The sequence below is a fragment of the Pan paniscus genome, chromosome 7 (assembly GCF_029289425.2).
Source record: "Pan paniscus chromosome 7, NHGRI_mPanPan1-v2.0_pri, whole genome shotgun sequence".
NCBI classification, from domain to species: domain Eukaryota; kingdom Metazoa; phylum Chordata; class Mammalia; order Primates; family Hominidae; genus Pan; species Pan paniscus.
The window spans coordinates 38,078,766-38,104,429 of NC_073256.2; the positions used below are offsets into that span (position 1 = coordinate 38,078,766).

At 40.6% G+C, this 25,664-nt stretch overlaps 1 protein-coding gene across 11 annotated transcripts in view; it reads right to left on the reverse strand.

The window, feature by feature from the left end:
- Window positions 1–25,664, reverse strand: part of CSGALNACT1 (chondroitin sulfate N-acetylgalactosaminyltransferase 1) — a 353,492-nt gene that overhangs the window by 195,541 nt on the left and 132,287 nt on the right. For 8 of the 11 annotated variants that reach the window (XM_008977290.6, XM_055116343.2, XM_063607133.1 and 5 more), the window contains one exon: window positions 1,867–1,961. The gene's annotated coding sequence lies outside the window, so the exon portion shown is untranslated. Of the gene's footprint in view, window positions 1–1,866; window positions 1,962–2,087; window positions 7,582–7,829; window positions 7,896–25,664 lie in introns of those variants that run through there. The other 3 variants (XM_055116345.2, XM_063607132.1, XM_003823628.6) reach the window with 3 other exon arrangements.

The window sequence follows — 25,664 nt, forward strand, 5'->3', positions numbered from 1 at the left end:
AGTGCATGCTTGGCAATCACAGGATCCCAGCAAGGGGAGTTAACTGTTCCATTCAAACATTTAGTAGCATTAGGCCATAAGTTGTGCAGTAGGGATAGCCTTGTGTGTTAAACATATCCTTCATAGAGCTTGTTCCACCATGGTTCATTCTTGGTCAATTGCTGCTCACCATTCATTCATTCATTCATTCATTCATTTAGAGACAGAGTTTGCTGTTGCCCAGGCTGGAGTGCAATGGCGTGATCTTGGCTCACTGCAACCTCCACCTCCCCTGTTCAAGCGATTCTTCTGCCTCATCCTCCCTAGTAGCTGGGTTACAGGTATGCACCACCATGCCTGGCTAATTTTTATATTTACAGTAGAGATGGGGTTTCACCATATTGGCCAGGCTGGTCTCGAACTCTTGACCTTGTGATCCACCTGCTTCGGTCTCCCAAAGTGCTGGGATTATAGGAGTGAGCCACCGCACCCAGCCTACTTCTCTATTTTGTAAAGTTTATTTTGACTGTTTTCTGGCATTATCTCAAGGTCTTACTAATTATGGTCTACATGGGGTTGTAATGACATTGCTCTCTTTTGTATCATCCAAGTAATTCTCAAAAACATTAAACATTACAAGGCCCAAGATTAGGACAGTTCCATATGCCCTTCAAGTTGACCCTGAATTACTTAAGCCTCTTAACCACTTGACTTTCTACTTAGGAAAGGATTTGGGAGGAATTCTCCTTCAGTTATTTTTGTTTGTATTATTAACTTTCAGCCAAGGTTTTTTTTTATTTTTTCTATTGTTAGTAACTGAAATACAGTTCTTTATGAAACTCCACACACCCTCATTTAAGTACAGGACAGTTCATTAATGCAAAATCAAATCATTAACTACTCTGGCTTCCATTATTTTATCTTAATAGTGTGACAAAGGTTTTTGGAAAAAAAAAAAGCAAAACCATCAAGCAAACCTCTATAGACATTTGCTAAATGAAGGAGGAAGGTGAAGGGGGCTTTCTGAAGATATGTATATGCTGAGTGCAGCTTACCTATTTTCATTTTTATGCCTATTGAATTACTTCTAGAAAAAAAAAAAGACTCTCTGCTGAAGCCTGGAACCATATATACAGCTTCCTGTTTCATACCATTGCACGTCAACATTAATGATATTTTACAGTACTTGTTTTATTTTGTATTTTTTAAGTTTAGTCTTATCAGATGTAATAAAACATCTTATTGCATAGAAACTCAAAATTACTGGTTACAAGAGCAGAACTAAAACAACATTCCAGAGATTTTCATTTGTCCCCAGACTAAAACCAAGCTTCCAATCCATAAGGGTACTATTCTCAAAGAGCTCTAGACAGTGTCCCTCTAAGACACTGTATGTCAGAAAGAAAGCTCATTCTTCAATTTCCAAAACCATGGTATTTAAATAATTATTTTCCAGCAAAGTCAAAATTAGAGTACCTATTTGATGACAGGGTGACTATTTTAAAAAGCTCAGTATTCTGTCCCAATTTCCAATGGGAGAACAAATGTCCCTATGTAAGCGAACTGTTTCAAAAAGATGTAGCTCTTCCAGCTCTATGATTGGTTTAAGTCACTTGCCACTCTGAGAAGAGATAAATCCTTAAAAAGTTGGGAAAGTTAGATGTAGATGTAGAAGTTACAGTCTTTAAAAAGTGAATGAAAACGATTCAATGGAGCCAAGTAATTGTATTATTTTGGAAGAAGTATCATTCTCTTGAAGTAATAACTTGTTACTAATCAAGCTATTGAAAGTAGAATGAAATTTCATACATTTCAAACACATCCAGAATATTGAACACAAAGCAGACCATGCAAAGGTTTGTTTCTTGAGTGAAAACGCTCACTTACCTGGGGGTTCAAGAAGGGAAGGTTAGGAGGTGGCTACATCATTCCTCCTCTGGGTCAAAATTACCTTGGCGTCTCTCCTTGAAATAGGAAGGCAGCTAAAATAAAATAAAAACAAAAGGCAACCCTTGTAAATTTCCATGTCTTAAATGTATGTGGTATTACAAAATGGGAACATTTTAAATCACTTAGTATACAAAATACAATGCATCTGAAAGTATTACCCCAAAAAGCAGGATGGTATTTGTTCTCTCCCTGTTTCAATGAATAAAATGCAAACTATTGGTTTAAAAAAAAATCAAGGCTTTAAACAGTGATAACCATGTCTAAAGGTGTCTAAAAATGAAGCTGAACATTTTCACGTGAAAAAGAGCAAATCAAAAAAGCCGATCTCGCAGGAAAGAAACGTGCCCAGCTGCCAGCGAGCCGCTTCCTAACTCGCAGCTCTGCTTCCAATGCTCTGACAGCGCTGAAGTCACACTGGGGTTTCCAGGTTGGGGTCAGGAGGGAAAGTGCTGCCCCCCTCTGCAAGGACTGTGTTCAGCGCCACCACTTAAAAAAAAACGGTTTCATGAAATGAAATGTTAAAAAATAAAAAATTTCCTTTTTTCCCCAGAGAAGGAAAGAGCGCACACGCTGGAAAACGGGGGGAGCAGGGAGGAACGACCGCCTTCCCCAGGCACCGCAGGGTTCGCCGCACAGCGCCGCTGGTGAGGACCGAGCGCATCTGCCCACAGCGCCCCAGCCGCGCCTGGAGCCTCCCGCTCCCCAGGGAGAACGGTGGGCGCGTCCCAGGGAACACGACACCCAAGGAGAGGGCGGGCGCGAGTCCCACCGGGTGACCCGCTCCCTGGGGGGCGTGAAACCCCCAGACCTGCCCTGCCCCTGCCTGGAAATTGCGCCTTGCAGGGCGTGACAACGGGCCCCAGCCGTCCCTTCCTTTTAGGAATATCAATGGAGGAAACCGATGTGTCAACTAGATAAAAGCAGAATGGGAAAGAGGTGCAAGCAAAATACTCTGGAATGAAGGGCAAGGGGAAAATACTCTGGAAAGGGACTAAGCCCTTCTAGTTAATTTCACGTCAATAATGTTGTCTTCAATTAACCAAGGCACAGTCCTCCTTCCCGAGTTGTCAGGATTTTTATCCCATCTGTCTTTATTATTCGAATAACAGCAAATATCCATCTATACATGTATTTGCTATTATATATATATACACATACATACACAAATATATTCATATATACAAACATACAATTTGCTATTACTGTGTATACACACACACACACACACACACACACACACACACACACACACAGAATCGCTCCCATTTCACATGCAGGAATTAAAAAAAAAAAAAATAGAAAGAAAGAAAGAAAAGAAAAACAGGCCCAGAAAGCTCCAAAGGAAAATTGCTAAGTCTCAGGTCTACAGACAGCTGGTCCCCAGTTCCTCCATGGGGATGGCCTCCAAACACCTCTCCAAAGGTTTTCTCTGACTCATTGACATGAACAAAGTCAGCTGAAGTGTGAGGTGTATCACTATAGAGGTTTAGAGTCTATTTTGTACCCACCCACTCTCACCCCAGTTCACTGTGGGTTTAGTGTTGGAGAGGGTTGCCGACTGCCTGGGGCCAGCTCTTGGCCCCAACTCGGTGCCTCTACTGCGGTGCCTGCGCGGCTCTCACCACCCACTTCCGCCTCTGCCTGGCCAATCAATCTATGTCTACACCAAATTGCAGTTGGCAGCAACGCAGCAATGCCTAAGTGGAATAATCACTTGGACCAGAATCTGAGTTGTTTTCTGTCCCCGACAACAAATAATGTTACTTCAGCGCCTGCAGGCCAAGAGTTGAAATAAGCTTATAATTTGGCTTCCAATCCATCTCACATTCTGATTCCCAACCACTTAGATTTTCTTTTCTGTGTTTTAGCTTGCAGGCAGCAGATCTGGAGGCTCCATCACTGGCATGGTCTTTATGGATATCTTCATGAATACCCTTGGCCATCTAAGTAAAAAGGGGGGAAATCTACATAATCCAAAACCACACTTGTTTTAATAATGAAAACAAATAGACTGTCAGCTGGTACCTCCACATAATCATTAATAATCTAATTTGTACTTTCTTACTCCAGCAACTTGAAGAACTGTTCACAGTTTTCTCATCTACACACAGTAACATACATCGAGCCCTGGAGTGTGTGGTACTAGCAATACCAAACTGCAGGTTCGGAGCCACGGCATGGCTCAGCTCCTCCCTCTTTTTCCAGTGAAGGAACTTATTAAAAGTCTGCTCTTCAGCTCTGGAAAGTACATGTCTCCTTAGCTGTTCAAAGCATCATGTTCCTCCAGAGAAGAGTCATCTCAAGCTAGTAACTGAAAAATAAAGAGACTAGAAGGCAAACCCACTGCCAAGACCCTCTTGGTAATCAGGGTGGAAGGGGAATAGCATCATGGAAAATTCCAGGAGGTGACCTGCAGGTATACTAACAGCTAATGAGAAGTGGGTATGTTCAACTGGACAGACGCTCTATAGGAAGAAAAGAGAAGGAACATCAACAGCACATCCACAATGTGTCCATACACCACACAAGCTATGTTACACATGAACTCATTCCAACCACAACAATGCTATGGATATGTGCATTAATATTTCCACTTTACAAACACAGAAATGAGGCTCAAAGGTGTTAAGTAACCTACTAGGCTCGTACATGGTGAAGTCAGGATTTTTCTAACTTTCAAAACCAAACTCTACAAAGGAAAGCGAGCCTTTGCTCTGTTGACTTTGCAACACGCCTTTACCTACAGGACTTAGCCTTCATGTATGATTCTTTGAAAGTAAGTATGGGGCGGCCAGGCACAGTGGCTCATGCGTGTAATCCCAGCACTTTGGGAGGCCGAGGCGGGCAGATCACAAGGTCAGGAGATCAAGACCGTCCTGGCTAACACAGTGAAACCTTGTCTCTACTTCAAAAAAAAAAAAAAAAAAAAATTAGCCGGGCACGATGGCAGGTGCCTGTAGTCCCAGCTACTCAGGAGGTTGAGGCGGGAGAATGGCGTGAACCCGGGAGGCGGAGCTTGCAGTGAGCCAAGATCGCGCCACTGCCCTCCAGCCTGGGTGACAGAGCAAGACTCTGACTCAAAAAAAAAAAAAAAAAAAAAAGTAAGTATGGGGCTTACATAACACAGCTGCATGGAAGTGGTGGCTAGGTATACGTGCTGCCAGCAACCTAAGGCTGCCATGTTGGCCTCAGGAACACAGCCCACCCTGATCCCCTATAATTCCCTCATAAGAAACCATAATGACAAAAACTCACACTTTCTGAATATCAAAGAAATAGACAATAAGTATTTGCCAAAAGCAAAAACTAAATCCAGGAAAGCAACTGCAGTTAGAATACTTACAAAACCTTGCTTTGCCCAATTCAGACAGTGACAATGACATCCCTCTGTCTAAATTCTTATGTCAGCCTGGCCAACATGGTGAAACCCCGTCTCAACTGAAAATACAAAAATTAGCCGGGCATGGTGGCAGGCACCTATAATCCCAGCTACTCAGGAGACTGAGGCATGAGAATGACTGGAATCCAGGAGGTGGAGGTTGCAGTGAGCTGAGATGGTGCCACTGCACTCCAGCCTGGGGGAGAGAGTGAGACTCTGTCTCCAATAAATAAATAAATAATAACTTCATTCATTCATTCATTCACTCATTCACTCATTCTTGTATCCAGGTCTCAGTCCCCTCCCCTGTCCTCTGATGCCTAGTATGTTCTCCATAGCTTGGCACAGAGAGTGAGGATTCCGAGTGAGCATTATGGAAGAGCTCATGTGTCATCACCAGTGTCAGTTACAGTAAGAAGCGAGTAAGAGGAGGCAGGATGTGCGTGAGAGCGGCTGAGAAACCATCCATGGAAAAATCCTATACTTGGTTTTGGAAGTTTTTCAGTTGGGACTCTAAAGATTGGGAAGTCCACCCTGCCCCACCCCCAAAGAAACGGAGTTTGGCAGACATCAATTAGCAGTCCTCTATAAATAAACCTGCTTTTAATCATGTTAAAAGAAGCCTACCAAAAATCATCTACTGAAAAGAGCAATTAAAAATGGTGAAAATGAGTACATTGAGATCAATAATATTTTAACCATCTAGGAATTCATCCTATTTAATGTACAACTAATAAGTGAAAGTTCTCCACATTTTAATGTCCAAAGGGCTTCAAAAACACAATGGATCCAATGGTGTGAAAATATCCATCCAGCTGCCTTAAGTTCCAAGGCTTACTCACCTGCATCTATTTAAAACTTTAAATCTTTAGACCATCTAAACCATGTCTGTGTCAGACACACTGATTCTCAAAATGTGAAAAACAAAAAGGCTAAAAACCCTCTTCACCATCAGCATGCCTAAAATAACGAATGAAAAACACCACGAGATGAGATAAGTGTCTGCCAACTAGAAGTTCCCAGTGAGATCTTCTTTGTGCATATGTGGCTAATTTTATATATACACAAAATTTATATTTAAATCTTAACGGTAACGTTTTTATTTCTTTAAATCAATGAAGTCCCTTACGTTATGGCACTGGAGGATAGAGCAGGGATAGGGTCAGGAACTATACAGCCAACTTCTAAAATTATCATCTTTCTCAAGTTATGTCTCAGAAAAGAAAGGCCTCTTGGATGCCACACATGATAAATTGTGTGTTACTATACAATATCCTTAACCACATTCCTTCTACATTAAATAATTTTACTGCAAATAGTATGTTTTAGAACACACCTGATTTTAAAGGTCATGAGTTCTTCCCCTAAAAGATTACTTTTCTGTTATTTTGTCAAATGAAAAACAGGATCTTGGTGTCCTGGTCTTAAGACTACAGGATGCAGACTCAACGGAAACATATCTATTTTTAATTCCTTTTTCATTTTAATCCTTTCACTCAAGTAGGTCACCCTGCTTTTCTTCACTTCAATTTCTTACCTCAATAAATAGAGATAATCTCAGATAACAAAATTATGCTACTAAATTACTTGAAGTCTCTTTAAAAAGGTACCAGTCCATTATTGCCTTAAAGGATACCAAATATTATTTTCCTTATACTTTAAAGATTTACCAAGTGTAGCCGGGCACGGTGGCTCACACCTGTAATCCCAGCACTTTGGGAGGCCGAGACGGGCGGATCACAAGGTCAGGAGATCGAGACCATCCTGGCTAACACGGTGAAACCCTGTCTCTACTAAAAATACAAAAAATTAGCCGGGCGTGGTGGCGGGCGCCTGTAGTCCCAGCTACTCTGGAGGCTGAGGCAGGAGAATGGCATGAAATCAGGAGGCGGAGTGTGCAGCGAGCCGAGATCGTGCCACGGCACTCCAGCCTGGGCGACAGAGCAAGACTCCGTCTCAAATAAAAAAAAAAAAAAAAGATTTACCAAGTGCCTCCAGTAGGGACCCTGCGTGGTCTGGAGTTGAACTGTTTTCACACTGTCAACATGGGAACCACTAACATAATCGACAATGAAGTGACTCCCATCACAAGCTAACTGGAGATATAAATGATAAGCTATTATAGCATAAAAAAGCACTGACCAATTTAGGCTGGAGAGGATCCGCATTGTAACTAGTCTCTTGAAAATAAAGTAAATTGCTTCTGTTTGTCATTGGCTGTGAGACCAATAACACAATTTTTCTCCTCAATCAGTGAAGATACAGACAGCTGATGGACCTCCGTAAAAGAGCTATTTTCCAGCAAACGGTCTGCAGTGCCATAGTTACACTCCACATGCAATTGTTCATTTTATTAGACACCCTTTTCCAGTAAATCCTTCTGGGCTAGCCCTGCCCTTATTAGACACTACAGCTGCTCAGCTGGTGCTAGATGCCATCACAGAGCCTAATGAGGACTGAACAGTGTTTCAGGGATATCAGCTGCACTTAATCCTGTCCAGAACACAAAATTTGGCTTTACCTCTTAAATGAGTTACTGTGAGATCTTAGGCAAGTTCTTAACTCCTGTGAGTCTCCACTTCCCGATCTGTAAAATGAAGAGGTTGGACTAAGTCTGTGATTCTCAGTGAGGGAGGATGATCTTTATCTGTTGTCTTCTCACCCCTAGCCAAGAATCCCTGTGTGTAGGAAGATATGTTACAGATGGTAATAAGCTACACCGATTAATGATGAAAATGCAGACAGCATTGAGACTTAGATGTTAAGACTAGGGAAGAGAAGCTTAAAAAGAGAACTGCTATAATGCTTAAAGTTGTAGACTTCCAGAGTATAAAGATTTCAGCAGGCTAACTGATAAAGAGTAGTTAAACAATCAAAGAACAACCATGCTTACTTCATTAGCCAAATGTCACCTCTCATTGTAGCCTTTCCATCGCATAGCTGGCTGAGTTAGGCAGGCACAACCCTTCATTCAGAAAAGTAAACTCACTCCCAAAGATGATACAATGATGAAGAATAGCTCATCTAGGATGCATGATCCCAGGCAACAGGGACACCTATACGGGGCAGCCCAACATAACAAATTATACATTCCCACACCTTATACACCAACACACCTACTCCAACACAACAATGGAAGTAGCGGTATGGGGAGGGCAGAGGTGTGTGGTTCAGAAATACGAAGTGCAGTCCCGGTTCTGCCATGAAATAATTGTGTGACCCTTGAGCAAGTCACCTGCAAAATCAAAGTATGGAACAGATCATCTCCAAGTTACCTTCCAGTAGAGAAAATGCACTTACTTTTTACTATTCTAATAAACATCTATGTGCGACTACAATCTCCACAGCATCTTTAAGGTCACTACATGCATCTCCATTACTGGCTCAGTTTTTAAAATTACCACATTCCCAGCCTTTTCGGGCAAAGACAACACTTAGGACAACTGCCCAGAACACAAGTTTGAGATGCAGAATGAGTAAAGTTTGTTTTCTCTGGCTTCTTTACAATTCCCTCTGGCTAAATTCTACCCTGTACTCTGCCAAGTCTCCGTATTTCTGGCACTGAGGCTTGATCTATAGTAGTCATAGGGCTGGTGACACTGTGATAGATGAAGAAATTAAATCTTTCACCAAACTTGAACAGGCATTTTGAATGGTAATTTTTATCTTCTTCCTTCCCAGATGCAGGAATGTCAACAGTTGAGAGATACTATGATGAAGGTAGAAAGTCACTGCAAAAATGGACTTGCCTCCCAAATGGTCTCTTATTATCTTGCAAATGTATTACTTTTTCTGTATCAATTTCTGAGTTTATTTTGTGTTACGCTCCAACTGCAAGGGAATTGAGAACATACTGTCCACATTTTCCAGAAAAGACTAACGTTAACAGAATAAATCTTTCACCATGAAAATGAAAACTTTGTGTAAATATTTATATAATTAAATTTATTCAATCAATCCATTGGGTTAGGCTGATGGAAGGATCCTTTTTTTTTTATATTGAGATTGAGGGAGGCAAGAAAACAATTCTAATCTCAAGATTCAAATAAATATATAGTAATATTGCTTGTAGATGTCATTTAAAAAGATTTATGCATACAGAATGTAAATGGATATTGCCCTCAGGGATCCTACAATTGCTGTATATTATTTGCTATGCATACTAGATAATGAAGTTTAAAAACATAGATGGGAAACACAGATGTTTCCTCAATAAATATTTTTAAATCATTTCATTGTGTTTTCATTCCACACCATAGCCAGGTAAGCAAGACAAGGATAAACAGTTAACAAAGAAAACATCATTGGCATACTCAGCAATAAAAAGGAATGATCTATTGATACATATATCAGCATGGATCGTAATTATGCCAAGGAAAAGAAACCCAACAAATAGAATACATACTGTATGATTCCATTCATATACAATTCCAGCACATCGGTGTTCACCTGGGGATGGGGGTTGGGGGGTGAGAGGGGTGAGAGGGGCAAGGAAGGACCCAGAGAAGCAGGAGGATCAGATAACTGACGGGCACATGAAACCTTTTCTGGGGATGTATATATTTTCGATTTTGGTAATAGTTTCATATGTGTATACATATGTCAAAACAAATCAAATTGCCTGATTTAAATACGTGAGTTTATTGTGTATTAATTATACCTTAATAAAGCTATACAATGCGGAAAATATCTAAATGGTACGGAAAGGACGTGCTGCGACGGGAGGAGCATGGTCCTTTTAAATAACATGGAAGAGGCCGGGCACGGTGGCTCACGCCTGTAATCCCTGCAGTTTGGGAGGCCGAGGTGGGTGGATCACGAGGTCAGGAGTTCAAGACGATCAGCCTGGCTAAGACGGTGAAACCCCGTCTCTACTAAAAATACAAAAGTTAGCCGGGCATGGTTGAGGGTGCCTGTAACCCCAGCTAAAACCCCGTCTCTACTATAAATACAAAAATTAGCCAGGCGTGGTTGCGGGTACCTGTAACCCCAGCTACTCAGGAGGCTAAGGCAGGAGAATTGCTTGAACCAAGGAGGCGGAGGTTCCAGTGAGCCAAAATTGTGCCACTGAACTCCATCCTGGGCGACAGAGTACGACTCCGTCTCAAAAAAAAAAAAAAAAAAAAAAAAGATACAGAAGAGGGGAAGGGAAGTGCTGGGTAGAGGTGAAGGCGTGGTCCCTGGCTAGGATTCCAACCCCCACGGACCTCGGTAAGGACAGGCATTTCCTGCCCAAATGCTGCATTTCCCAAGACCACCCTGGCCTGCCACAACCCATCCTGTGCCTATAAAAACTCCCGAGACCCCAGCAAGGCAGAGACAGGGGCAGGTGGACATCGAGAGGAGCACATCGGTGGAGGAACACACAGGCGCTGGACAACCAGAGGAACGCACCGGCAGGCGCCAGCAGGCCACCGACCAGCAGAAGGAGAACAACGCAGAGTTTGGCTGGGGCAGTCCGAGGAAAGCCCAGGCCACTGAGTGGCCCAGCTCCGGAGGAAAGCCCTCCCACTCTACCCACTTCTGACTTTCCCTGAGCTACTTCCACTCAATAAAACCTTGCACGCATTCTGCAAAGCCCACATGTGATCTGATTCTTCCGGTACACCAAGGCAAGAAACCGGGATACGGAAAGCCCTCTGTCCTTGAGACAAGGTGGAGGATCTAACCGAGCAGGTTAACACAAGCCGCCTACAGACGGCAAAACTCAAAGAGCACATGGTAGCACATGCCCACTGCGGCTTCCGGAGCTGTCAACGTCCACCCCGAGACGTGGGGCGGGAGCCCCGCAGCCTGCCCGTCTGTATGCCCCTCTAGAGCTTTGAGCAGCGGGGCACTGAAGCAGCGAGCCGCTCCCCCTGTCGCACGCCCTGCGAAGGGGACAAGAGAACTTTTCCCGTTTCAGAAAAACAAGGCATAGTTAAAATTGTGAGTAATTAAAACACCTGTTGTATGAAAAGCTACAGAAAATATAAGCTATACTAGACACAGGAGACTACCAGAGGCAGATTTCAGGATCAGGGGAATTCAGCAGGTTTCACAAAACTGAAAAAGTCATTCTGAGCACTTAAAGACTGTGCCTAGTTAACATTCATCTCCTCCAAAATATATAATTCTTATTTCCTTAAGATTTTTTTAAGGTAGCTGGGATTAGAGGTGTGCACCACCACACCCGGTTTAAGGTTTGACAGAAATAGTTATAACTTCCTTCACAGTAGTAAAAATAGCTAGCTAGCATTTATTGGGCACTTGCTGTAAACCACGCCCCAATCTAATGGATTATCCTATTTAATTCTCACCTAAGAACCTAAGAGACGTATATAATCTTCACTCTCTATGTTACAGATAAGGACACCTACTATTCAGGAACATTAAATAACTTGCTTAGTGTCACCCACCATCCCAGTGGTGGAGCTGGGATACAAACCCAGGTGGTCTGAATGCAGAGTCGAACTCTTGAAATTAAACTTCTGGCCCTCTTCTTCATAAACAGGATCCTGTATGCTGACTCATACCTCTGATGGCTTAAAAAGACTCTTTCTTCATTGCATAGCTACAGTTCTAAGTCTGAATGCTAATCTTTTGCATGGTAGCAGCAGAAACGGTAAGTAGTAAAGTGATGGTGGAAGGCAAGGGGAATTATGGGAGGAAAAAAAATATGACCGGAAATCAGCAGAATCGGTTTTGGTCAAGTCCTCACTGATGACTGTAAACGTGGGCAAGCCATGTCTCCTGCTTGGATCTGTTGCCTTTATGGTGAAAATTAAGGATTTGAACTAATTGATTAATTCTAAGACTCCATCCAGCTTTGTGATTCTGCTGGTCCTCTTTTGAGGAATACTTCCTGCATTTTACAACTTGGATTAAAAATTCTCCATGGGACCAGCACGGTGGTTCATGCCTATAATCCCATCATTTTAGGAGGCTAAGGCAGATGGATCACTTGAGGCCAGGAGCTCGAGACCTGCCTAGGCAACATGGCAAAATCCTGTCTCTACTAAACATACAAAATTTAGCAGAGCGTGATGGCACATGCCTGTAATTCTAGCTACTCAGGTGCCTGAGGCGAGAGAATTGCTTGAGCCTGGGAGGCAGAGGTTGCAGTGAGCCAAGATCGCACCACTGCACTCCAGCCTGGATGACAGAGTGAATCCCTGTCTCAAAAAAAAACTAGTTGAAAAAAAAAATTCTCCATGAACGTAATACATTTCAGATATACAGTGTTCTTCATCCCCTCAAACACCCAGACACCTCCCCATCCCCGCCATATCTTGCAAGATTCTTCACTATTTCCTCAAGATCATCTGTTCACAAGGATCACCCATAAAGGCCCAAGAAGAAGGAGGAGGGTCCCGCAACCAGTGACTTCCCTGTTCTGCTAGGCACTCTAACCATCTTTTTCACGTGATAAGCATGCAAGAGTTAATTTGGGCTTTCAAGGGGTGAAAAGGAGGCAGCCCCCACCCAGAAGCTCATTCCATTTTCCTTGTGTAGCTTCTGACATCTGAGATGATCCAAAGTCCTACTACATGGTGGCTAAAGTTGCGAGATTCCGTTTATTTCTAACTCTTATTTGTTCTTTAAAGTGGCTATTCTCTCTTTGCACTAAACCGCATCATTTTCTCTTTTTAAACGGATAGATTTTGTGACCCTTTGGGGAGACATAAAAAGCGAGACAGCAACTAAATAAGGCAGTTGTAAACCATTTCAGCATCCGTAAAACTTTCTCCTTTATCACAAAAGAAGAGAGGAAAAGCAGCTGGAAAAAAAAAAAAAAAGCACAGCTGACAGGGAACTTGATATCTTTAAGAACAACTTCTCTCATGAATTTTCATATCCGTATTTTGGGGTTTTCACTGAATTGAAAATTCTTTCCAGAAAAACACTTCTCGTGTGATAACTACTTTCACAATACATTGGTGAGACAAAACTCTTAAAAATTTCAAGGTGTACCGTGTCTATTTTTCTATAATTCTACCTATATGTCAGCTCTTTATTTCTATTCTGTATTTTACATACTCTCACCTATTTTCAAAAACATCCTGTTCTAGCTCTGAACATATAATTTATGTTTCTATTTAGTACTTTGTTTTTATTGAGTTATTTAGCAATTATTCTATGATAAACCAAAAGTTAAAATATAGATCATCCCTTTCCTACATCAAACCATATTTACCAAATTCACTAGTAACCTTTATCATCGCACAGACCGGTTTTCTTTGGTTGCGTTCACCATGCGCACACTATTTTCTAACTTTTTGCTTGATGTCTCCATTTATCTAGTGAGTCCAGATATCTGTCATTTTTAATGGTACAATATTCCCTTGTTTTGCTAAAGCAGTTCAATTAGCCATCTTTCAGCTCGTTGTTTCCACACATGATTATAACCCAGTCAACCATTTTTAAAGAAATAAATTTTGTTTGTTCCTATTGGAGCTCTTTCCTTAGGCTATAATCTGAAAAGTGGGGTTAACACATTTAAGACCATAATCAGCCCCTGTGACTTTTATTATAAATCACTTTTATTATTATAAATGGCTCTCCAAAAGAGGTATTAGCAACTTGCAATGTCACCAGCAAAATTATGACCGTAGCTTTTTCTTCATATTCTCTTTTGCACTGAGATTTCTGGGCTGTATTTATTTTAGGGTGATTTTATTTGGGGAGAACACTTGTATACCCAGTGTCCATCCAGTGGTTGAGGACTCCTGAGTTAGGGAAGTCCCAGATGTCAACTAATGCATTAATTATTCCTGAGAGGTGATATTTAGAAAAACAGTTTCTATGATCAAGTGACTCTGGAAAATGCCATGTCAAAGTTAACAAGTTTCATTGTTGTGGAAGATCCCAAAGACTTTAGTCTACCAGAAGAATGATGTAGAATCTTTTAGTTCTTTGAAATCTGTCACATTTGTGTAATACTCTTAATGCCCCCTTTTAAAAATGTGTATTGATCACCTATTATATGCCAAGTACTTTATATGCCTGATAACTCATTCAATACTCCTGACTGCCTGATAAAGTCATTATTACAAATCTTACTTTTACTAAAAAATCTAAAACTGAGACTCGAAAGGCTAAATAATGTATGCAAAATTCCAAGGCTAATATGTAATGTCAGCTTTTAAACTCATTGTCTACTTTTTGTGGATTCGCCATTATACCATCCTGCCTCATAACACAATGTTTAAACATATTGTCAGTTAGCCAGTTTCTGTTCTTCTTTTTGGTGGGTTGGGGATGTTCAGTTTTCTAGTTTTCCTGTTTACTGAGTTATCAATACACAGATGAGTAAAGTACAATCATCTTAAAGATACAGCTCAACGAGTTTTTACATATTATACCCTTCTATAACCATCACATGGATCAAGATACAAAATTTTTTTTCCTTAGCTTAGGATATTTTCTTTTTCAACAGAGATTGGTTTTATGCTTCTCATTCTATATAGGGCCTGGTACTGAAGTTATTCAAATAGGTGTTTAATAAACTCTGATCAGAGAAGGTTGAAACTAGAAGTGACATCATAGTTTATGTGTTCCAAACTCTTCAATTTACAGATGAGCAAACTGAAGGCAAGAAGGAAAGTGACTAAAGACACAACAATTCAGAGCATTTCTGCTACACGGTGCTGCCCTTGCTGGCCACTGGCTGGTTACTTCTACACATTGTACTGCAGACACAGTGAGGGGTAACCAGAAGACAGGATGCGTAACAGAGAAAGAAGGCCAGCTAAAGAGTTTTGCAGTGATATTTTAATTTTAAACAAGTGTTGAAGTATCCAAAAGGTAAAACTGGTGAAGAAATGCTCAACAAACTGACTTTAATGTAAAACACTATTTTTCATTGTAAAAATATCAACACACTTTGGGAGGTCGAATGGGTACTTGAGGTCAGGAGTTTAAGACCAGCCTGGTCAACATGGTGAAACCCCATCCCTCCTAAAAATACAAAAATTAACCAGGCATGCTGGCGTGCACCTGTAATCCCAGCTACTCGGAGGTTGAGACAGGAGAATCAGTTGAACCCGGGAGGCAGAGGTTGCAGTGAGCCCGGATTGTGCCACTGTACTCCAGCCTGGGGGACAGAGTGAGACTCCATCTCCATCAATCAACTGATAAATAACGCTTTCCATCCAAACGAATTTGCCCTTCCAAGTGGCGTCCTTGGGAGGACAGACACTTATTCCAAGAATGCCCTGTTGCTCGTGACTTCTTTTGAACCCTCTCTTTGAGATTAACTTCAGAGCTACTTTGAGTCAAACAAACCAATTTTATTTTTAAAAACTACAAAATCAGCACCAACAGAATAGGTACCAGATGTGTGTCTTCCAAATCATAAGAAAACAAAAATATAAGCCATATAACTAAAGCAATAGAGAATTATAAGAAACATTTAAAGTAGAAAAATTTTTCCAACTGGAAAACATATTAGAACTATGAAATGTGATGAACATGAATAGGTTAAACATCCCTAACAAAGACAAAGATTTTCAACATCCAATTATATGCTGTTTACAAGACAGATCTAAAGTCAAGTGACTCAGAAATCAAAAACAAGAAGAGGAGCAAGATGTATCCAGAAAATGCAAATGAGAAGAAAAGATGAATGACAACATTTATATCAAACAATCCAGAAAATGAATCAAAAGACCATTTAACAGGACAAAGAACATGTGAAAAACGTCAACCTCAATAATAAAAATTTCATTTGTATGAAGAAGTCTTAATTTATCAAACAGGTATTTTAATTATAATACTTTTATCATAGATGTTACAGCCAAATAGGCATATCCATATCATCAACTCTTACGAAGACAATAGGAAAATTACCAAGACACTGTGGATATACAAGATTGAATAAAATGCACCCATTTTTAAAAAAGTTTCAAAATACATTTAATGACGTGGCAATGTTATCATACAATACTAGGCAAAAGAGGAAAGGCACAAGATGTATATAGTAGTACCTCAATTTATCTTAAATATTCATATGAGATATTTTTAAAACTAGAAAAAGAAATACTCTGGTTAAATTAGGGAAGATCTTTAGTTATTTCTTTATGCTACTTGTTCCTATTTTTAAAAAAGAGAAAGCCTCAAGTCCAAGATAAACGAAAACATGGCATTAGAAGACACAGCTTCCTCAAATTCAGGCATCCAGACACTCAGACCCAGACAAATACCATCCCAAGGTACTGATGAGGGGTCATAGAAAAAAAAAATTGTAGAATCCTGACCCTCCTGTCACCTTCAGGCTCCAAAACCCCATGATTTTTATTTTCATCCAAGGACTGGCTAATATTTGATATAGTTTAGACATTTGCGCCCCCAAATCTCATGTTGAAATGTAATCTGCAATGTTGGAGGTGGGGCCTCCTGGAAGGTGACTGGATCATGGGGGCAGATTTGCTATGAATGATTTAGGACCAATCCCATGGTACTGTCCTTGCAAGATCTGGTTGTTTAAAAGTGTGTGGTACCTCCCCCTTCATTCTCTCTCTCTCTCGCTTCTGCTCTCACCATGTGATGTATCTGCTCCTGCCTCACCTTCCACCATAAGTAAAAGCTCCCTGAGGCCTCCCCATATGCTGAGCAGAGGCCAGTGCCATCCACGTACAATCAGCAGAACTGTGAGCCAATTAAGCCAGCGGTCCCCAACCTTTTTGGCACCAAGGACTGGTTTCGTGGAAGACACTTTTTCCACGGGGGTGGGGCAGGGTTGGGGGAGATGATTTGGGGATGATTCAAACTCATTTCACGTACTGTGCACTTTATTTCTATTATTATCACATTGGAATATATAAGAAAATAATTACACAACTCACCATAATGTTGAATTATTGGGAGCCCTGAGCTTGTTTTCCTGTAACTAGACAGTCCCATCTGGGGTTGATGAGAGACAATGACAGATCATCAGGCATTACATTCTCATAAGGAGCTCACAACCTAGATCCTTGACATGTGCAGTTCACAATAGGGTTAACACTTCTATGAGAATCTAATGTCGCCAATGATCTGACAGGAGGCAGAGCTTAAGCAGTGATGCAAGTGATGGGGAGCGGTTGTAAATACAAATGAAGTTTCGCTCACTCGCCTGCCATTCACCTTCTATGGGGCCTGGTTCCTAGCAGGCCATGGATGAGTACGAGTCTGTGGCCCAGTGGTTGAGGACTCCTGAATTAAACCTCTTTTCTTTAAAAAGAAATACCTAGTCTCAGGTATTCCTTTACAGCAATGCAAGAACACCCTAACACAATGTTTAACCCGAATATAGACTGTGTTCATCTTTTCTTTATTCTATGCTCTCCAAACATATATTACTTTCACAAGCAGAGTAAATTAATAAACACAAAAACACAGTTCAATTACCCATTTTGTTCATAAATCTGTCCTACAGAGATATACATTTACCATTGCTAGAAAAAAGAATGTGTCAAGTGCCCCAGGATAATTCTGAACAAGAAGTTCCAAAAATATTTTAAGCGAAGGCAGACTCATGGGAGTAGGTTCCCAAAGTATCTTCATTGAATTACTTTGCATTCATTTTAATTTATATATTTTGACATGTTAGGATATCTTGAAATAAAATTGTGCTGATTTATGTTAACATGTCATTTAATTAATACCTTGAAGGAAGAACAGATAGGCTTTTAAAAGAGGAACTTAATAAAAGTCATTATATTCCTATATGCTTTTTTATTTTTTAGAGACAGATTCTCTCTCCATCACCCAGGCTAGAGAGCAGTGGTGTGATCATAGTTCACTGCACCCTCAAACTCCTGGGCTCAAGCAATCCTCCCACATCAGCCCCCAAGCAGCTAGGATTACAGGCCCTTGCCACCACTTCCGGCTGATTTTTTTTTTTTTTCTTGTAGAGATGGGGTTTCACTACATCACCCAGGCTGGTCTCAAAGTCCTGGCCTCAAGTGGTCCTTCTGCCTCACCCCCCGACAAAGCACTGTGATTACAGACAATATTACTGCAACTGGCTATGCCTATACGCTTCAAATGAGATTTGTACTCATTATTGCTGAGAAATAATCAGATTCCAGGTTGCTCAGGAAGATCTATGTCTCGCCAAATATATACCCTGAAAATTATGACACAGAGGACTATGTACTATGACTGTAGGGCTGGCATGCATAGACCTAAGAAAACCTTAGTAATTGGCGGGGCCCGGTGGCTCATACCTGTAATCCCACAATTTTGGGAGGCTGCGGTGGGTGAATCACTTGAGGTCAGGAGTTCGAGACCAGCCTAGCCAACATGGTGAAGTCACAACTCTACTAAAATATAAAAATTAGCCAGGCTCAGTGGTGGCCATCTATAATCCCAGCTACTCAGAAGACTGAGGCAGGAGAATCGTTTTAACCTGGAAGGGGAGTGAGCCAAGATCATGCCACTACACTCTAGCCTGGGTGACAGAGCAATACTTCATCAAAAAAAAAAAAAAAAGAAAGAAAGAGAAAAAAAAGAAAAGAAAACCTTAGCAATCATGGCACCCAGCTTCTCCCTGTCCTAGAAACCACAGTTCAGACGGGGGACATGACTCTCCCAAGGCCGGGGCTAGCACTTTCTCCAGGCACAGCTGCATCTCTAAGTGCCTTCTAAATTTCTCCTTCCTGCTGGATTTACATAATGTAATTATCACCATCATCCATTTTCTTCCACACTGAATTCTCTACCGCTGTAAGAGAAGAGAAATTTTAATGGGATGGAGGGCAGGTGATAAAACAGGCAAATCTCTCATGCCCACTTCCTCCAGCATAAATGCACATGTGCCTCAGAACTGTCAGGCTCTATGATGGGGCTACAAACCCTGCCCTCTTAGAGAAGTCACAGATTATTTCCCCTGCCATAAATCAGAAGACAGTGGGCTATGAGAAAGCATGTGCAGGGCACTACAGAGGAGCAAAGGGAAGGAGCATCTAATCACATTAGACTACTGAGACTCAAATCTGAGTCAGGAAGGGCAGGTAGGAGTGCAGGTGAGGTAAGAAATGGGAGACAGGAAAAGAGCATTCTAGACAGGGTCGGGGGGGACCCTTGAAAAAAAGCACAGACATGAGAAAACATGGCAGAGTTTGGAACCTGTGAGGAACACAATATGGCTGGAATTTCAGATGCCTACAGGAATGTGGAAGGGAGCGAGTCTATAGAGAAGGCCGGGAACCTCTGCGAAGGGATGGAGCCATATCCTAAGTGCAATGGAGTCGCAAAGACCTTATTTGTGACATAGTTTTAAATGCTCATTCTGAGTCCATGATGTGGCTGTGCTGGAGAGGTGAAGACTGGAGGTGTGGAAACAAGCAGAAGGCTCCAGCAGTTACCCAACTGAGAAGCACTGATGCCAGACTAGGGGCAGGTTCAAGAGACATTCTAGGCATAGAGTCAGGGCTCAGTGATTGTTGTCACATAGGGTAAGGAAGACGAAGGAGTGTTTCCAAAATTTAACTTTCTTCTTGTTCAAAAAACAGTTTTGAACTGTTGAACACATTCGTGTCACAATAACAAAACGGTCCTGTCCTCAGACTTTGAGTTCTAAATACTGAATAAACATTGATAACAAAAAGGGAGGCAGAGGCCAATGAAGTTACTTGAGAGATTAGAGAGTAACATCAGACTTGTTGACAAGAGGCAGTATAATGCAGTGGTCATGGTGCCAGATTAACTCGGGCTCAAATCCCAGCCTGGTCACTTGAGACGCTGGGCAAATTATCCTTCTAAATTCTAGTTCTCTAATTTCTAAAAGGAGGAGAATAATGGGACCTACCTGAAGAGATTAACCAGGAAACTTCTATAAGAAGAAAGCAGGCTGGGCATAGTGGGTCACACCTGTAATCCCAACACTTTGGGAGGCCAAGGCAGGCTGATCACTTGAGGCCAGGAGTTCAAGACCAACCTGGCCAACGTGGGGAAACCCTGTCTCTACTAAAAATACAAAAAAATTAGCCAGGAGTTGAGGTACATGCCTGTAATCCCAGTTACTCGGGAGGCTGAGGCAGGAGAATTGCTTGAACCCGAGAGGCAGAGGTTGCAGTTAGCCAAGATTGCACCACTGCACTCCAGCCTGGGCAACAGAGTGAGACTCTGTCTCAAAAAAAAAAAAAAAAAAAAAAGTGTGAAATACTGTGTCTGACCTACAACGAGTACTCATTAAAACACTATCATCATTCAGTACAGAGGATTTCCAAGGGCTGGAAAAGAATCTTTTTTTTTTTTTTCTTGAGAAAGGGTCTTGCTCTGTTGCCCAGGCTGGCTGGAGTACAGTGGCATGATCATAGGTCACTGCTGTCTCGACCTCCCACGCTCAAGCGATCCTCCCACCTCAGCCACCTGAGGAGCTGGGACTACAGCATCCACCACCAGGCCTGGCTAATTTATGTTTTTGTATTGTTGAGATGGGGGTCTCACTATGTTGCCCAGGCAGGTCTTCAACTCCTGGCTTAAACAATCCTCCCACCTTGGCCTCCCAAAGCACTGGGATTACAGGCATGAGCCACTATGCCCAACCCCTTTTTTAAATTTTAAAAAATTAGCTTTTATTTTTAAGATATCCTCAGTTAAGGGTAGTGGGTGAGAAAGAATATTAACACTCTGGTATGTAGCCATGGACTAAAAGTTACCAGATGCTCCTTCTCAAGTCCAACCAGGAGCATCAGAGGGAACATGGATCCCTTAAGTGGGGGCTGTGAGACACTCTCACACCCCAAATCTGCTAGAACAGTGGGAATCATCTATTTTGCATTCTGAATAAATAGAAACTTAACATTGTAAAAATGTTGTGAGAAGTTAGAGGTCTTGGTCATTTTTACAAAAAGGAAAAATGAACAACTAGTCTGAGTTCTTTATCAGGAAAACCATAATAAAGAAATGAATGCTAGAAGTAATAAAGAAGTAACTACTGTATTTAAGTTAGTGACATCTGTTTAATTTTCATTCTAGGATTCTTAAGAAAGTCAGTTGACACAATGATAAAACTTTTACCTGCAGTTTTGAAGGAGTGAGGTCAGGGGTGTGCTGGCAAATGTTTAACAACCAGCTCGATGAGGGGAAAAAACCCTGCATATCTTGAATTTTGTACACAAGTTTATTATAAATTTTACTGAGCTAGGCATGTGTCACACATCCTAAATTTCATATAACCAATTGATTTGTTAATTTTTATAAAATTATTGTATCTATAGAAAACCTATGTTTGCATATGATGAACAAGTGTACTTCCAACATGAATACTTGTTGATATTTTCTTCTAATAATATATTATTAGAAATAATGGCCAGGCACATTGGCTGTTATATGTAATCCAAGCACTTTGGGAGGCCAAGGCAGGAGGATTGAGGCCAGGAGTTCAAGACCAGCCTGGGCAACATGGCAAGACCCAGTCTCTACAAAAAATATTTTTTTACATTAGCTAAGTGTGGTGGCAAGCACCTGCAGTCCTAGCTACTCAGGAGGGTGAGACAGGAGGATCTCCTAAGACCATGAGGTTGAGGCTGCAGTGAGCCATGATCACACCACAGCACCCCAGCCTGGGCAACAGAACAAGATGCTGTCTCTAAAAAATAAAAATAAAAGTGTAAAACAACACATCAATTCACTCATCAATGGCAAGAGTGATTCCTTTGCTAAGTCAGATAATTGTTTCTGAATATAAGAATATTTTCCACAATTTTTTGTGCTATTCACAATGTAATGCTACAGACAACAGATACTATTAAGTTTAATCTTCAATTTTCTTCATCATTTTTCTTAAGCCTACACAACAAACCATAACTCAAGTCCTAGTATGTAGTCAATACTTCCATAAAGTAAATAGTCCATTGTGGCCAATTTCAAGCTACAACATGACCACTGGTTAACAGAATTTGGAAGAAAAGCACAGTGGAACACGGTTATGTAATATTTTTATAATACAGGTATAATGCACTCCATTGTTTCACATTTACAAAACTTCTCAATGTCTTCCTCCAGGTCATCATTAAAATTTGTCCCTATTTGTTGAACTTGACTAAAAACGGTGGTTGTTTTATTGTTTAGGGATCCTAAATATATCCATGTTTGAATGTTGAGATGTAATTCCAAGCACTATCTTTATTAAACTTGGCTACAATTCTATGGAATGACTTCACTCAATAGTGTACTTGACCCAGATCTTATTGGTTCATGAGAGACAACTATTAAATTTTCAGGAATTTTACAAGCCAGTTGTTAAATGTAACCATTGTTTAAAAGAAATCATATGAACTTATAATTAAATTATATTTCAAAACAAGGGTTAAATATTCAAGATTCATCACTTCCCATTCCTATTACTACATTTTACTGTTACCTAGAAGTTATTCAGGATAGTAGCATATAAATTTGAAAGGGGTATAAATGGAGTTAAAAGTATTTTAAAGCCCTTGCATTGTCCAGCAAGTGGTAAAAGTACTAGTTTAAATTAGCCTTTAGTAAGTCAAAGATAAATACACACTCTCTAATGTAACCACTACAAGAATGTAAAATAATGTGTAATTAACAAGCTAATAAAGAGGGGGGGAAATAAAAAAGTAATACTTAACTGAAAATAAGGCAAGAAAGGAGAAAAAAATAAACAAGAAATGGGTGAGAAAAATAGAAATTAAATAGTAAGATGGTAGATTGAAAGCGAAATCTGTAATTCTATTAAAGGCCAATAGATACCCCAATTACAAGACAAAGATTGACACAGTAGATAAAATAAAATTAAAGTATGCTGCTTAGATGATGGGTTGATAGGTACTGCAAACCACCCTGGCACATGTATACATAGGTAACAAACCTGCACATTCCACACATGTATCCCAGAACTTAAAGTAAAGTAAATAAAAAAGAGGCATACCTTCAACATAAGGATATAGAATATTTGACAGTAAAGGGATAAAAAACATATGCAAATACTAACCAAACAGAAACTGGGAAAGCTTAATCAAACTAGACTTTAAGGTAAGAACCACTGTCATCAGATTGATATAGCAATTCTAAATTGGTATACATATAATAACATGTCCTTGAGACAAAGAAAAAAGTGAATGAATTAAAGGGAGAAGTAATAATAATCCTTAATCATAGATATTTTAATATACCTTTCTCTGGGGTTCACAGAGGAAACAGGAAAAACAATCTGTGAAGATATTTTGAACAAAAATGTTTCTATACTTTTGCTTTTAACCTCTCTATAACCTGAATTTGAGAAGTCAATCTTATAAACAGCATAAAATATCCTGTCACATTTTTTAAGAATTGAACAATACTATTAACACTCTTCAATACTATATCCACCAACTGTAGAATGTGAATTATTTTCAAGAGTAAATAGAATGTTTACAACAATTAACTACATGCTGGGCCAGAAAGCAGTACTTAACAAATCTCTAAGAATTGAAATTACACAGAGTAGGTTCACAGACCTCAGTAAAATTGAGCCAGAAATCAATAACAGAAAGATGACTGGAAAATCCCCAGGTGTTTGGATATTAACCAATAAACTTTTAAAGAATTCATGAATCAGAAACTACTTAGGACCTATTGATAATAAATCCTTTCGGAGGGGAAATCTCTAAGCCAGAATGGGCTTTTCATCTATTCACTGAAAGTGGGGAAATAATGGTCCCTCTTAATGATCTAACGACCTAAGATGATTTCTCTCTTGTATTAATGAATCATGTACTTAAGCCTGTGCCTATGAAGGAGGCTCATCTTTCAAGGTCTAGGCGATCACTGGAGGCAAATGGCTAAATATTTTAGATCCGGTCCCCGGGCAGCTACTCCATGGAACACAAGAATCTTCTATTTTATAATGAGCAGTGGCATAGTAAATTACGTGCTAAACCCTTTGTCTTTTCTTCTAGTGCCCAGCACCATTCTCCTAGTGGTAGAATGCCCACCATCGGTCCCTAGACTATTTGGACCACCTCTTCAACAGTGTAGCCCCTCTGAGATTATCTACCATCTACTACCTCTGGTTCCTGATAGCCCTTATTGTCAAGGGATTATTATCTTGACTTTCACCTGGCCAAGAGACCTGCCTCTGATGTTTGAGATTATATACATAAAACCCACAAAAATATTCTGGATTTAAAAATTTTTGTATTCTCCACCAGTGAAGATCTCATCATGCTTTTTTCTCCTACTGAACTGCTTACATGTCTTTATGTACTTCCTATAGCTAGTATAAACCATAAAGCGTTTAGAACATAGAACAAAGATAACATTCAAAAGATAATTTTAAGTGTTTAAAAATAGCCAACACAGTATATTAATTGGAGTAATTAACACTAAGTACTGCACACATGCCCCCAAATCTCAGTGGTTTAAAACAACAAAGCTTTAGTTCTCTTTTGAATCACTCTAATGTGTTAATGGAGTTTGGAGTCTCCCCCAAATGGTGACTCAGAGGATCAGGCTACTTCCTTCCATCTTGTACTTTTACCATCTTCTTGTTTTTTTTTTTTTTTTTTCTTTTCTTGAGACAGAGTCTCGCTCTGTTGCCCAGGCTGGAGTGCAGTGGCGAGATCTCAGCTCACTGCAACTTCCGCCTCCCAGGTTCAAGCGATTCTCCTGCCTCAGCCTCCCAAGTAGCTGGCATTATAGGCATACACCACCACGCCAAGCTAATTTTTGTATTTTTAGTAGAAATGGGGTTTCACCATATTGGCCAGGATGGTCTCAATCTCCTGACCTCGTGACCCGCCCACCTCAGCTTCCCAAAATGCTGGGATTACAGGCGTGAGCCACTGCACCCAGCCGGTTTCACCATCTTCTTGCTTCACTGTCATCCTGCTATCACCCAGCTAGTAGATGCAGAGGAACAAAAGATAAGCCTAATCAACGACTGAACCATCTCAGCCAGGAAGGGACACGAGTCAGTTCCATTCACATTCCATTGGCCAGAAAGAGTATCACAACCCTACCTAGATGGAGAGGGACTGTAAAGTATAGTCTTCCCAGTGACCAGGAGGGACGTGGGGTGATCTGTGACACACATCACGCTGTTTCTTCCTCCAATAGGCATTAAACTGCAGTTTATTAAGGAGGAAGAAAAGAAAGGAAGTAGCATTCACTGATTTGGGGTACCAAGTTTAATGCTACAAACTTCATACATGCTGTGTTTAAACAGTAAGAAAACGTAAAACAAATGTCATTCTCCTCATTTTATACATGAAGAAACCGAAGCATAGAGCTATTATATAAGTAAATTAAAAAGTCAGGAGTTGACTCCAGGTCTATCTGACTCCAAGGCCTGTGTTTCTCTTTTATCATCCCAGGTTTCTCAAAAGGCGGCCCACAGCTCACTTCTATCACAGTAATTTGAGGTGCCTGAGCCTCACACCAT